The sequence below is a fragment of the Ovis aries genome, chromosome 5, assembly GCF_016772045.2.
Source record: "Ovis aries strain OAR_USU_Benz2616 breed Rambouillet chromosome 5, ARS-UI_Ramb_v3.0, whole genome shotgun sequence".
NCBI lineage: Eukaryota > Metazoa > Chordata > Mammalia > Artiodactyla > Bovidae > Ovis > Ovis aries.
Window position 1 is genome coordinate 86,608,466 of NC_056058.1, and position 16,230 is coordinate 86,624,695.

Here is a 16,230-nt window from a genome sequence, read left to right on the forward strand (position 1 = left end):
AACCCAGTTCTTCTGCAGTGCAAGTGAACTCTACCATCTGAACCACCAGGGAAGATCTGAATACTAGATTCCTAACTAATAACTGTATCACCTTTGGACAAAATAATGAATACTTGTTCCTGTTTATTTTATCTAAAATGAGGATAAAAACAGTACCTACATGTGATAAGTAGGATATGGCCTTTTAATGATGCCCATGTCCTAGTTCCTCAAACCTATGAATATGATAGATTTTATGGTAGAGGGGAATTAATATTAAAGATGGAATTAAGTTTTCTAGTCAGCTGGCTATGAGATGGGGAGTTTATACCGAATTATCCAGGTGGATTCCAATGTGACCACAGAAGATGTCATCAGTAGGAGAGGCAGGAGAGAAAGAACAGGAGGATATGGTAGTCTGAGAAGTTTGAAAAGACTCAACCTGACCTTCCTGCCTTTCAAGATGTAGAAATTGTGCCATATGAGGAAGGAAGGCTAGAAAGCATCTAGAAAAAGGAAGAAACAGATTATTCCCTAAAACCTCCAGAAGGAACATAGACCTGCCAGCAGCTGAGTTTAGCGCAGTGAGACCCAGTGAACTGTAAGAGAAGGAACATGTGTTGTTTTAAATCATGAAAGTTTTGATAATTTGTTACAGCAAGAATAGGAAACTAATGCATGCTTTCAGGGTATTGTTCTGGGAATTAAATGAGATGATACGTGTAGTCATGACTGAAATAGGTCCTTACACATGGTAACTGTTCAATAAATGTGATTTTCTAGAAAAAAATATGATTATATATGTCATATATATGATTATAATTCAATGTTATATGTATATATAATCTCCTGTGGTTGCATAGTGAGGTTGCCTAGAAATTGTATTCAGTTTCTTGTCATTAGAAAAATTCTTCAATGGAAAAACTCTATGGAGACCTGTCTTGATGCTTATTATAAACTAAGTGGCAAATACACTGTTGGACACATAATAGGGGTCTCTACACATGCGCTAATAGAGAAATTAAAAAATGATTGACATATTTGTGCCTATGTATTTTTTCACATTTGTCTTTTGTCTTTGGGCTAGATTCCCAGAAATGGAATTACTGGATCAAAATGAGCTGAACATTTTCATTCTCTTTATCCTTACTGCCAAATGGATTTTCAGAAAGGTTACACCAATTTACACTCCCACAGTATTGTATGAATGTGACTTTAAGGTCCTACCCATGCTCACACTGAGTATCCTACCTTTTAAAAGTTCTGATAACCTTTTGCCTATTTTTGTCATGCCTTTAACTGAGTCTCTTGATTATCTATAATGTTGAAAGGCTCATTAATGGTTATTTTATTTATTATTGGTCATTATCATATTTTCTTTGAAAAATTCTTTGATGCCTATTGTCAAATTACAAGTTATATTTAACATAAGGGAAGATAAGAAAGATATAGAAAATAATAAGCCCTCTGGAACCCACTGGCAAAATTTGACAGATGTTAGCAATTTTACAATACTAGCTTCATTTATTTATTTATTTATTTTTGAAACAGAATTTAAGAACTATGTTTGAAACATCTTCTATTTTCCTTTCTGCTCCATCCTCTTTCTAGGGAATACTTACTTCTGCATATTCTTGTTTATGTTTTTGTACTTTTATGTGTTCATACACAATTCATGGTGCACTCACCATTAGTATGAGTGATTATGTTCTTCAAATTATATATTTGCTTTTCCAGATAGTATTTTCAGCCAGTATTATCCATTATTAATCAATTAGTTCTTTGTGTCATTGGGTTTTAACTCTTCACTTGTCAAATTTGTTGTATGCATTTTTCTGGTTAGTCATTTTAATCATATTTGTTTCTAAATTGATTTTCCACTGATTACATTTCTTTCAAAGTCAGTTACTTCATTTACTTCATTTGATTTTTTATTGTGTAGAATTAATATGAAAATTATATGATTTTCATTCATATATTTGGTTTAATGGCAAAGCATCACAGTAGTAATTATTAACATTTTCTGATTTATAATTTCTAATCTTAGAATGAACTGCCATAAGTGTAGACTTGATGGCAGCTATTAAAATCTGTTATCATCTTATTATTTTAACATGGAATTTGCAAAATTTAAGATCTCTAAAGGTCTTATATCTTATTTCTCTCTTTTTATAATGTTATTCAATAGTGGAGGATGAAATGATAGCGATTTCATTAATTAAAATTTATCAAAAGAAAAATTCCAGAAATGATTTAACATTCATCCAATTTCAAGTAACACTAAGAGACCACAATTTTCTGAGCTATTAAAAGTAAACAAGTGAAACATGAGCTTTTCAGTGGTAAGCTCCCCTGATTTTAATGGAAAGATGTTAGAATTCATTCAACATTGTTTAAGAGTGTGACATTCTTCTGAAAAATAAAAATGAATTTAATCAAACAGACGGCAGGTATAATAATATGGCTTCTTAGTGTACACAGGCAAGAGATCATAAAAGGAAATATATTCCAGCTTTGTGACTTAAAAATTAAGAAAATCTTTATGTTAAAAAATGAGATGGAATGATTACATAATTTATCAGTACTTCCACTAAACCTGTAACATATCATCAATGGGTAAAAATCTAGGAGCCACCTTCTATTAAGTTTTATTTCAGATGCAAACTACCACAGGAGAGAGACAAAATGAACCAGTACTTTGCTGTGGGCATTTGTGGGGAAAGAGATAACTTTCACTCATCCCCAGAAAATATATAAAAATATGACTATTTGTCAGACTAAAAGAATAAGCTGTAATTCTAAAATCTTTCAGTGGGAAGTGTGTTCAGTATACAGTAGCTATGTTTATGAATGTTCAGAAATCTACAGACAGAGCTATAGGGATAGATTTCCACATTTGAAAATAGCTATTACCTAATATAAAAGTATTCAAAAATTTGAACTTATGCCCACGAAACAAAACAATAAAAAGCAGCTACATTTAATGTTTTAACTTTGACCAGAGATATAATAAAAGCAAAATGAAAGCTGAAGAATTAGCAGCTAGAAATTAGATTTAGCTGACATTACCATGCGGAAATATTTCATTTAAATATACATGAACCTTTAATACATTTCAATAAAACAGACACACAGGCACAATTAAGCCTACACTTATTAAGTAAATAATAATACAAGGAATTAAAATGTGTTTTGGTGAACTCTCTGTTAAGAAAGTACAACCACTTAACCTATTCACTCTGATTTTTTAAATCAGCACCCTTCAGCTTTCTCTCAGCCAGCTCTGCTGGAAACTGACAGAGACTAAACTTAGATTCTATTGCTCTCCTCCAAAATGGCTCATCAATTTAAAATACTTGGGCAAATAAAACTGACAAGTGGCTTTCTACATTGAAGACACCTAAGAGCTATGAAAATGTTAATTATTTGTCTTTTACTCAACTATTCATGTAAATAAGAAAGGTCACAAATTTCAAAAGAGATAAGGTTCTATTTGGGGAAATAATTTTAGGAGGAAAACATTAGAAGGTAGGCTATTTATAAGCTGTAACTTTCTATAATCTGGTATAAATATATATTGGCAGTGGAGTAGCCAGACTTGAATTTGAAAACTTGCTACTGCTATTCAGAAGGTTGTCCACTGTTTCATTATGATTTATTTACTGATTAATTTTTTGGTCAGGATAAACGTATCTGGCGGGCTATCTTTAGTAACGTGACCTAATGGTCTTGTTCATCCATTCCCTCCCAAACCCATCCCTCTGGAGGGAACCTCTCTCAAGTGCCCTGGGAAGAAATCTCCTTGGGAAATTCTTCAGAAGGCTATTTAGAGAATACATGGGGATGGAAATAGTTGCTGGGGAGATGAAATGGCTTTTTTTGAGGGAAGGCCACTGTCTGGGCTTCCTTGTCAGATTATTCTGTGGATACTTCGTTACTCTGCTGTCTATGGTCTTTAGCCTGATGGAACTTTATTCCATTAGGTTGAAGTAATATTTTTTACAGAAAGAAATTTCACATTAAATATACATTTATAGTACATGCGCGCTAATTCACTTCAGTCATGTCCTTGTGACCTTTGCAACCCTATGGACTGTTCAAAGCCTGCCAGGCTCCTCTGTCCATGGGATTCTCCAGGCAAAAATACTGGAGTGGGTTGCCATGCCCTTCTCCAGGAGATTTTCCTGACCCAGGGATTGAACTTGTGTCTCTTAGTCTCCTGCACTGTCAGGCAGGGTTTTCACCACTAGCGCCGCCTGGGAAACCCCTGTTTACAGTAAGAAGTATGGATAAAGGAGCAAGAAGGGATGGGAGGATGTGACTGGAATTCTAAATGTTCAGAAAGCATAAGAAATGTAGAGTTCTAGGAGCCACCAACTGGACACTGAGACAGATACTAGAAAATGTCTCTAGGACGCTTTTTGCTAGCAGCTCTTGAATGGTAGAAAGATGACATATTTTGGTAGAAAGTGCATATTTTGGGTGAGATCTAGCCTGTTTGGCAGAGATTATAAAATAAGGGAATCTGAATTTTTAATTACACTTATAACCTACATCTTATTAATTTCTAAATAGTTTTTTCTCTAACTCATTAGCAAATAAATTCCCCTAAGAACAATGTAGTTCTAAAGATATTGACTTAATATCCAAGGATGACATATTTTCATTTTGTTCAGTATTTTTCTTCCAGGTCCACAGGTAGCATTCCTACTGTGGCCAGCCATTCGTGCTGTGACAGCCATGATCTTTTAAAAAATTAGCTTACAATTTGGAGAGAAACTTTTAAATTGGGTCTCACCTAAAGCTTCCCACAGACATCCGGTTGTCCAGGTCTTGCAATTAATCATGAAAATAATGCATAGAAAATGAATACAGTGCATAGACTAATTGTGGAAGCTTCTACTACCTAGCCAATATGAGCCTCAATTTCAGAATTGATGATGAGAAATATCTTGTTGATTGAGACTGATAATATTCAATTCAGGTCTTTCCATCAGGAAGGCAAAGATCCTCCAAGTCAAAAGTTATCTACATAAAGAAAAGGAGGAGAGGCTCAAACGACAGGCTCAGCTCCTGACTAATTGCCATAGGAATACAATGTGTGGCTTTGCTGCTTCAGAGCTAAATTGGCACACTGTACCTTCTTGGTGGAATTAAAAGATGGCTGGGGGGGAATACAAGAATACTCTTATAAAAAAAGTTAGGAGGTAATCTCGTTATAAGTTTTCCAAACTTCCCTACTGAATGTTTGTTCCAAACTTTATTTAAATAGCATGTTACAGCGATACCTCATTTACATGGTATGTCAAAGTGTTATAATTTCCACATTTCTAGAATCCCAGGTCCAAGACAGCATTGCATAATGAAGGGAAAGGATACACGATTTCTAGGAATGAATTTCAGTGTAAATAATAATCAGTGATTCTATCAACCTTCCAAGGACAGTGAGGAATCTATGATGTATTGTTTATTACATGCTCTCTGCTTTTATCCTCTATGGATTTTGGCACTTTCTGTAAACATGGATAGGGGCTTCATTATACGGTGGAGTATTTTTTAATTCTGTTACTTTTTTTTTTTTTTTTTACATTTGTGTTCTATCACAAAATTCGTCTAAGCATAGACATGGTTGTTTCTCATTGGGGAGTTTATCTGCCAAAATGTTATTGCTATAGGAAATGTATGTCACATTGGATTATCACTTGGCACTACCATGCCAGAACAGAGTGAGCTTTAAACTTGGTTTGAAGAAATCTAATTAGTATCAACTGAAAAAGAAGATCCCTAAAGATATTTCTTTCTTACTTTTCCTAATATGAAAGGTGATTTGTGACAAAACTGTTAATCTATAAACATTTTGCTACTCAAAATCAAATTTGACATTTTCCGAACATAGTATTCTTAGTAATAGGTAAATTTCCTTAAAGCAAATTTAAAAACATAGAAGTGGGGGGGGGAATGAATAGAAAATATTATTCTGAGTGGAAACAGCTGTAAGAGAATTAGTGAGTGAAACTAATATAAGACTTATAAGACTGTAAGGCATTTGTAACTGTATTCAGTACAGTTCTCCCGACAAATTTAGTGACGTTTTATTTATTCAATTAATAATAATTTATTGAGTAACTACTATGCTCCAGGTACTGTGTTAATGAAGGAAAGGCAAAGACACCATGAAGACTGCAAAGACTATAAATAAGACCTTATCATTTCCCTTACCCCCTCTATGATCCGATCTTTGGGCAGATACATATATACATATATAAACATACATATATATATATATAAATGTATATGTATGTAAAAGCTAGTTTCAATCTTCAACAAAATTCACTAGAAGTATGTATATATGTTTTATTTATAGACATACTTAGATATTTGCAAACATACACATATCCATACATGTATTAGACTATATCTGTAAACACCTATTTGCACATATGCACAAGTAAAAGGATGAGAGAAAACACACACAAAGGACTTGTGCTTCACTGGAATCTAACACATCTGAATGTTATTTGAACCACATAGAGCCTCCCTCAGATTTCTGAAAGTATTATAAGAGATAAGAGGTGCAAATCATTTAGCTCAGGATCTGTCATGCAAAAACAGTGAGAGAGTTATAGCTGTTCTTTATTATTATCATTTTGTTTTATTGTGGGTGCCTTCTTGGAGGAAGCAGTTGCAGAAGCAGATGTAGGTGAGATGACAAAGGAATAGTAGCAGGAAAATGAAATATTATGAGAATAGTATATCCTAAGGGGAGGAGGAGAAAGTCATTCAAGAAGAGATATGAACTTCAATTACCACAAAATAGTATTAATATATGCCAACTTACTATTCCATCTGAGATGGTAGAAAATTGTAAGAACAAAAAGAGGGCTTTTTAAATTTGTGTTTACATTGAAATAAAGATTTAAGCTTCAGTTCAGTTCAGTTCCGTTCAGTCGCTCAGTCTTAAAATATACTAGAGAAATTAAAATACAATTAGTGAGGAAGACGCATTATTTATTTAGAAAGTTATATTGAAGATGAAAGAACAGGAACTTAAAGCATTATCCATAATTTCAAATTTTAAAAATATATTTTGTGTTTAAAAATACAAAAAATGTTTTGGTTATAAGCAGATTATAGAAGCAACTTGGCCAGTTATATGCACAGACACACACAAACACACACACACCCTAACGCTTTCTGTTAATTTCTCTCTTTTCACTAATATCTTACATTTCTGCTCATTTATTTTTCTTCTTTTGATCTGACTGGTCCATAATATAAAGCTTATCCTTTGGGGAGATGTCTTTCAGATAGAAAGGTGAGAATTTATATTTAAATTGAAAATCTTTGTGATATGGGAACTTCACTTATACATTATCTTAAAGGCATGAGTTGTACGCAGGGTCCTTTTGGAAAATTTCTATGAAAGTATTTCACAGAGTGAGCTTTGAAGGATTATAAATGCTTTGAACATGACATCTGGGGGGTGGTATTTTGAGAACAGCAGGCTTCTATAAAGCATACACACACATATTTGTAACTATTTATAACTACAATGTTATAGACAAAGTTAGGTAGGTGCTACTTAATACATATATAATACTTGAAAAATAGGAATGGATATATAGAAAAAGAGATGATAGAACAGAGATAGAGGTAAGAAATGAAAATCCATTTCACACAAACTGTTCATTCATGAGCCCTGGCTACTTAGGTTTCCCTGTGTGGATAACTGCATTATCACTTCCTCTCTCTTATAGATCATTTATCTTCTACTTATTAAGTAAAAGTGAGTTAATGAATTTATTGAGTTGAATTATAGTCTATTTTATAAGTAGACTTGTACTGGTTTTCATCCTTAAATTATACCCTCCCCACTCCATAGCTCTCCATGTTGAATTCTTACTCTTTTTAACAATACCATCTCAAATGCCAACCCTGCCACGAAGTTTTCCTAACACTTTGGACTTTTTAGATTCTCATAATTTGCACAGCATTTTGTTTGTACTTTTGGAATAATGTGACTTGTCGTGTCTTTTTGTGTGTGGGAGTGGAGTGGGGGCGGGGGGGGGGCTTTATGTCTTCTCTTCCTGGAAACTATTGGAAGGGAAATCTAGAATGCTCTATGCTTTTGATAAACATTTGTCTAGTTACATTGAATTGAATTTGTAAGCAACTTGCAAACTGATTGGTTTAACACAACCTTTCTAAAGGTCCATCTATCTGCTCATTTAAAATAGTGCTTATGCTTTATCCTCCTAATTCTAGTTACATGTATATAGATATAAATAAACTAATTTCTTCATGTATTCAAATTCTCAATATTTTATTAGTTACTGATAAGTTACATCATTAAAAAAATTATGGTAAAAATTTTCTAACAGGCATCTATCTAGCATTATTTAGCTGTACTCTAGGCAACTGTCATATTTTAAATGGTTTAATGATAGGAAGGCACCAATCTTTCAAGTATTTTTATCAGCCTCTTTATCAGTATTCTTTTTTGAGGTATAAACAATAAATAATATACAAATCAATGTATAGGCAATGTAAATGTTACCATCATTGTAAACCAACAATGTATGTAAAACTTTAAAACATAATAGTAACATAGTGAGGAGTTAAAACAATTCTATTGATTTTTACTTCTAACTCTTAATGCATCACTCGTCTTCCTTTCATGAGTCAATTTCCTTTACTATTCTTGCTCATTCAGGAGAAATGTTTTCTATATAGTTCTATTAGTCTCACTAATAATTAAAATATATGTGAGTATCCTGATGCTTAGCTATAATGATAACTCCAGAGTCAGTTGTCAATGGATATACCGTTTGTGGGAAACTGCCTTATAATTTTGCTTTTCAAAAGTCAATTTGGTACCCTCCTCTGATTAAGAGTCCATGTTTCACTCAATCTAAAATTCTGGTCCATTACATAATTTTCAGAAGCTGGAAGAAAAGCATTTGCATCATTTCTGTTCCCAGATCTGTTCAATATATACTCCCAGTCTGTCATGCCTGAAATTAATTTTTTACAATCTGGATCTTTACTATATGCTAAAAATTCAGTACAAAAAAGGACCTCCTTCTGCAGAGAATATGTAAGCCAGAACACCATGTTCCATCTTTATAATGAAACACATAGTTCCTATCAAAAGGCAAATTTTTTGTTTCAAAATGTTTGAAGAGAATAATGCTTTAAAAGATTTCAAACGCTTATGCTTACTTTTGTGAAAGTGAAAAGATCTCTATCTCAAATATACTTTAGCTTGAATCATACAGTTTGTGTGTAAATTGAACAACTTTTTAATTATTTCAAGCTATTTCCCTCTCTGTACCTCATGCTTCTGAAATAGGAAAACAAAAGTTAATAATTAAAGAAATAGTTTCTCTCAGAATATTCAGAGTCAAGTGTATGACTATTAAAATGCATGCTGATTGTTTAATATCAATCTGTTAAACAAATGATAACAAACTCTTCTGACTCGTTAATCATAAAGCTTATCACACTCGCAGCTAAAAATCTTGTTTTCCCCAAAGTGTAAAATAATTCTATAGATTTTTTTCAATGTGTAGTCCTAAAGAATAAATTTCAAATATAAGAGAAAATGTAATGTTAAATACAAAGCAAACAAACAAAAATCCTTTGTATGATATTGGGAAAATTATTTATCTCTGAGAGTATGCTCATTCTTCTGATAAATGGGGATAGGCAAATATGAAGCTATAATAAAGTAATGCACATAATTGCTATAACAGAATCTGGATTAAATCTGCCTTCTCTTATTTTTCCTCCTTTTCTTCCTCTGGAGCTCCTTTTCCACTCCTTCTCTTCCTATTCCTCTTCCTCTCACTTTCCTTTCTCCTATTCCTCATAATTCTTTGATTTCAAAATAGAAAATTTTGAGGCTTCTGAAATGTACAGCATTCAACTTAGATCTAGGATTCAAACTGAGACCTATATCACACCAAAGTCATTCAAATCTAACATTATTCTCCTCTAGTGCTTCCACTGATTTTTGCATAGTGTATTTGTCACAGACTGATTGTAAGAATAAAACTTTCTTTTTTGGGAGGACAAATACTATAGTTCTGAAAATATTTGCCTCATACTTTGTGGTATATATTGTTTGGTGCATGGGTGTTTGTTAATGTTTGGCCTTCATAATTTTTCAAACCTAAATAATTAATAATAGACTTTTTCAGTTGATACAGTGTTTTTGCATTACTTTCTAATTGTTTGCTAATAATACTAACATTCATATGATTTTCTACAAGGTTTATTAATAAATGTGTGTCATTATTTTAAACTTCCTGGATTCTTTATGCTTTGGATCCACATCTTACATTTTCCCCCAATTCAGTGTGATTTTTTTTATTATTTGTATTTTATTTCCATTTATCTTTATATAAGTATTGCTGTTTGTCATTATTGCATATTTTTATTAGTTAGTTAGACTTATGATTCCTTTTGATGTTTACATTATCTTGACTAAGGCATTGCATGAATATCCTTATTCCACAATTACGTATATTGATCTTAACTTCCATTGCATATAAAGAATACTTTACTAGCTGGACAGCTACATGTAAATTCTTTAAATTAGAACACTGTCTCATAAAACATACAAAAATAAACTCAAAATAGTTCAAAGACCTAAATATAAGACATGATAACATAAAACTCTTAGAAGAGAACGTGGCAAAACATTCTCGGACATAAATCATGGCAACATTTTCTTAGATCATTCTCCAAAGGCAAAGGAAATAAAAGCAAATATAAACAAATGACACTTAATCAAAACTTAAGAGCTTCACACAGCAAAGGAAACCATCAACAAAATCACAATGCAATCTATGGAATAGGAGAAAATATTTGTACGATATGCAACTGACGAGGTAAGTTAACAAGGAAAATATAAAAACAGCTCATACAACTCAATATCAAATAAAAGGAAACAACTCAGTCAAAAAAAAAATGAGCAGAAGACCAAGACAGACACTTCTTCATAGAAGACATACAGATGGCCAAGAGGCAGATGAAAAGATGTTCCACATTGCTAATTAATAGAGAAATACAAATCAAAATCACAATGAGGTATCACCTCACATTGATCAGAATGGATATTGTCATCAAAAATCAGACAGAAAGAAAAACATGGTATCATTTATATGTGAGATCTACAAAGTAATACAAATGAATCTCTATATAAACAGCAACAGACTTACACACACACAAAACAAATTTAGGGTTCCTAAAGGGGAAAGGGAGAAGAGGAGGAATAAATTAGGAGTATGGGATTAACAGGCGCAAACTACTACTGGTAAAATAGAAAAGCCACAGAGATGTACTGTATAGCACAGGACGGTGTAGTCGATGTCTTGTAATAACCTATAATGGAAAATCATCTGAAAAGAATATGTATAACTGAATCACTTCACCATACACTTGAAGCTGATACAATATTGTGAATCAACTATATTTCCATCTAAAAAATACTGTGCTTCTGCACAATGCCTCTCCTGCTCTCTTTTAATTTTTCACTGATTTTATCTATATATTTGACATTCTTTTTTCTTTTTGTATTTTGATTACTGTTGCTCCTCCTACTAGTTGTTAAAAGCAAGTTTTCTTGGATTGCTTAAATCTACTTCCCTAAAATAGGTAGGCATCACAGACTGATCACAAAGGGGCACCAGGGAAGTTAACTTGGCTGCGTGTAGCCGAAGACTCAGTTCACAGTATAAGTAAACAAAAAGTTTATTTTTGTCACGTTACCATAGTCTGAAGACGAGAACTCCAGGACCCTGATGGTGGCTTTTCCAGGATATGAAGGACTTGTTCTCTCGCACGTTTTTCACTCAGCTGAGTTCGGCATAATCTTTTGTCATTGGCCTTAGCACTCCCTGCCTGTGAGATGGCGAGATACCACCAACCTTGTATCTGAATTCTGAGCAAAAGGAATATTACAAGGCCTTCTAAGTCTTTCCCTTTAGAAGCTGTTTTCCAAACTTCACTGCACTGGAAAACTCTACTTATATTTCAGTGTGCCAGAATTTGTCAAATGGTATTTTTATCCATAAGAGAGGTTAAAGAATGTTGTATTTATCTAGGAACATTGTGCCCCCCTACAAAATCATTGTTGCTCCAGAAAAAAATTATATGCAAAGGCAAGCAGCAAAGTCTGCTAAGGGGAGCTAACTGTCATGTTAATATCATGGGATTCTCCTCCCTCCCCTCCCCCACCCACTGCTGATTGATTGTGTAGTGGACCCCTAACATTGGTTCAAGGTGATTTTCTTGTGGGTCAAATGGGAATTATGGTTCCAAGTTAATGGTTAGTCTCTGTTGGGTGCTGGTGCTAAGAACCAAGGCTGGAACACTCATTGTCTACCATACACATATTGAAATAGGGATAATCTGGAGAAAGAAGGAGGAAAAAGAAGACTGGAATTGCTCTGCAGAAAGTTTCAGAACTGAAATATCATGTATTCTCAGTAAGATGAAGAGCGATTCCTCCCTCTGCTCCTTTAACATATTACTGTTTATTCCAGCTAGTTTGATTATGGTTTGTTTCTCAATTCAGAGATATATAAGAATACAGCATTTTCTTTCTTTGTGATTTTATATATATATACTTCTGTTTTAGCTAGAATTTTAAGTCTATGGGAGCAAATACCCATATGTCTGTTCAACACTGATTCCTGTTTGCCTGGCATGGCAAATTATCAATAAATATTTGTGTAATGGATGCAGCTTTATTACAAACTGAACATCCTCTAATTCTCCTTATTGTTTATCTTTGATTTCTTTTATTGGTTTTACTAGTTATTTTCTAGCACAGCATTCCCTCTGAAGAATATATCTGTTGAATGATTTCTGAACAAGGCTGTTAATGGTCCTGTTAGAAACAGTGTATTTTGGCCTAGTCATTTATGTAAAAGTATACTTAAATGAGGAAATCTTTGTCTTCACATAGGTTAGTATTTGAAGAGATAGCTGTACATTCCCTGCCATATTTGTAAGCCAATTGAGAAATAATGTAAGGAGAAAGGTAAAGATAGCAATCAGAATATCATCTTGACTATCTTCCTGGAAGAATAGGATTATATCTGTAATCTAATCTGCTTCTAAATGTTAAACCTCAGAATTAGACATATTCATCCACCCAGCAGTTCTGGAATAAGATCATGAGTTAAATTACATTGCATTTATGAGTTTACATTCAAAGAAATTAAAGAAACTCAGTTGGGAGGACTCTGCCAACAGAAGGTTAATCTTGGCATTATGTGTTTAGCACATGGCAGGTCCTACAACCCACCTATGCATAGTTCCTCCTTTCGCAAAGAGTTCCACTTGAGCCATCAATAGATTCTTCTGTTATTTATAAATTTTGACTTGGTGGCATCCCCACTGTGAGGTCTTTCACAAAATTCTTTCTTTTCAGCACAGTATATTCAGAGCATCTGAATTCCCACTTTCCCTTTGGTCCTATATTTCTATGTTGCAGAATTGAACTGAATGACTTTCCATTCACAAAGACCACACTTTGTTTATGAGCAGGTATTTCCAGGCCTTTGGTATTGTGACAGTTTCCACTGCCTCTCATGGAATTGCCTAAGTATAAGAAATGCACTTAGAAAAGAAGTCTTCCTCTTCATCTGTAATTAACTAATTCAGAATAAATGTATAATCACGTGAAAGGTAATTCTTGAAACATTATGCTAAAGCTACATTAATTTTAGATTCATATCCCCATATTTTCCTCCCAGTACTGAATGGAATTTGGATGTGAGTTAGCTGATCTGATACTGTCTGTAAAAGGACGGAATTCATAATTTAAATTAGTATCTCACTACTCCGTGAAACTCATTTGTTTGTCAACTTAAAAACAGCGATTTTGTGCTTAGCTCATTGCTATAAAAATTCATCCAGCTCATCCTCCTTGACCCCCCTCCTCCAAGCCAATTAAATCTGTGTCTCTGTGTCTTCAACTTTTGTGTGATCTGGGAAACAGAAATAGGTCAAAAGAGTTAGGTAAATAGAACTCAGACCTATAGAAGAGAAAAAACAAAACTTTCCCTCCTCCCTTCTCCACTATTCCTTCACTCCAAATTACATGAATGCCAATTTGGTATTACATGGCATGAATAACACTTTTAAAAATTTGTTTATTTTTAATTGGAGGATAATTGCTTTACAATATTGTGTTGGTTTCTGCTGTATAACAACACAAATCAGCCATAGGTATACGTATGTCCCCTCCATCTTGAACCTCCCTTGCACATCCCAGCCCATCCCACCGTCTAGGTTGTCACAGAGCACCTGATTTGAGCTCCCTGCATCATACAGCAAATTCTCACTGGCTATCTATTTCACCCATGGTAAAAAGTATGTGTTTCAATGCTAGTCTCTCAATTTGTCCCACTCTCTCCTTCCCCCACTGTGCCCACAAGTCTGTTCTCTGTGTGCATGATTTATGTATTACTGATTTGCTTTAAGTATTCTGATGCTAACCATTCATATATTCTAACACTGACTTTATGTCTACTTTAGATTCAGTTTAGATTTAGATTTGGTTGTTATGTCTCTCAAGTCTTCCTAATCTTGTCTCTTCTTTTCTCTCTCCAGTTTATTTGTTGAAAACCCTGCACCGCTTCTTTTGTAGGATTTCCCACGCTCAGATTTTATTTTTTACTGCATCTTTATAAGTTCCCTCTGTACCCTGCATATTGGAAATTAGAGTGTGAGGCTCAGTCATATTTTAGTTTGAGTTTTCTGCAAGAATTCTCCCTAGCTGCTTTTGTATACTTCCTTCATGAGATCCACAATTTCTGGGTATCTCAATTTGTGATGTTAACTGTTGCTGTCTATCATTGCCCAGATATAATTTCATTAGACATTTAAAAAATGGTGATAATCTTTCAGTATTATCTGTCATTTTATCTATTTCATAAAATTAATAATCTTCTCCACATTCTATATGTTTCTCAACTTTATTTCCTAGTTTGTGAGCCAATTGTCTAAACCATTAATTTTCACTACGTATTTTCAATGATGGCTTAAGTTGTTCTTTAACATGGTTTAATCAGTTTAGTTTTTGTTGCCCAGCTACTCTGCTTTCTTCTTCTTTTGCAAAAATATAGCAGCTGTTTTCAGAATCCACTTTTTGTTGGTGTTCTATATCAGAGATGGTATAGATACTTTTCCTTCATTTTTTTCTTTCGCTTGGTTTCTTCAAACTTTATTAAGTTATTATTATTGTTCCTCATCTTTCCTTGTGATTAGCTGGCTAATTCTTAGAGACCAAGTGTAAGTGTAGGCAGATTTGTGATACTGAGGCCAGGGCTTTGCTTATGGCTCTGTTTAGAAATTGGCTAAGTCCTACTGATGCCAAGGGCTTCTCTGGTGGCTGAGCAGTAAAAAATCTGCCTGCCAATGCAGAAGATGTGGGTTCAATCCCTGGGTCGGGAAGGTCCCCTGGAGAAGGAAACGGCAACTCATTCCAATGTTCTTGCCTGGAAAATCCCACAGACAGAGGAGCCTGGTGGGCTACAGTCCATGGGGCTGCAAAGAGTCAGACATGACTGAGTGATAACAAAAGCTCAAAGAAAGGCTGAGTGTGGGAACAAAGGAAAGATTTTGTTTTATTTCTTTTATTCTGAAACTTTTGTTCTTATGTGTGGCTTTTATATAACAGAATTATTAGCATGATGTATCCTATAGATTTGGGATTAGGGAGCACACTATCATGGAGAGAGGTTTTCATTCCTCTTCCCAAAGTCTGCACGGGAAAGGGTAACTCTACTTAGTAGCAGAGTATGGCTTCTGTATTTGCAAACAAGGAGTGCGTCAACTGGGGGTAAGCACTGTATTCCTGTTCTCTTTCTTATGGGCTTCCCTGGTGGTTCAGATGATAAAGAATCTGCCTGCAATGCAGGTGACATGGTTTTCATCCCAGGTCAGGAAGATCCCCTTAAGAACGGAATGACTACCCACTTCAATATTCTTGCCTGGAGAATTCCATGGACAGAGGAACATGGTGAGTTGCAGTCCAGAATTGGATTAAAGCCACTTGCTAGTTTTATGGCAGCATAACTGATATACAAAAATTGCATATATACAGTTTAGTGAATTTGGACTTATGTATACACCCATGATACTATCACCACAGTCAAGGTAATAAACAAATTCATCATCACCAAAAGTTTCCACATGCCAAGGTGATTTGTTGTGGTTTTTGTTTGTTTGTTT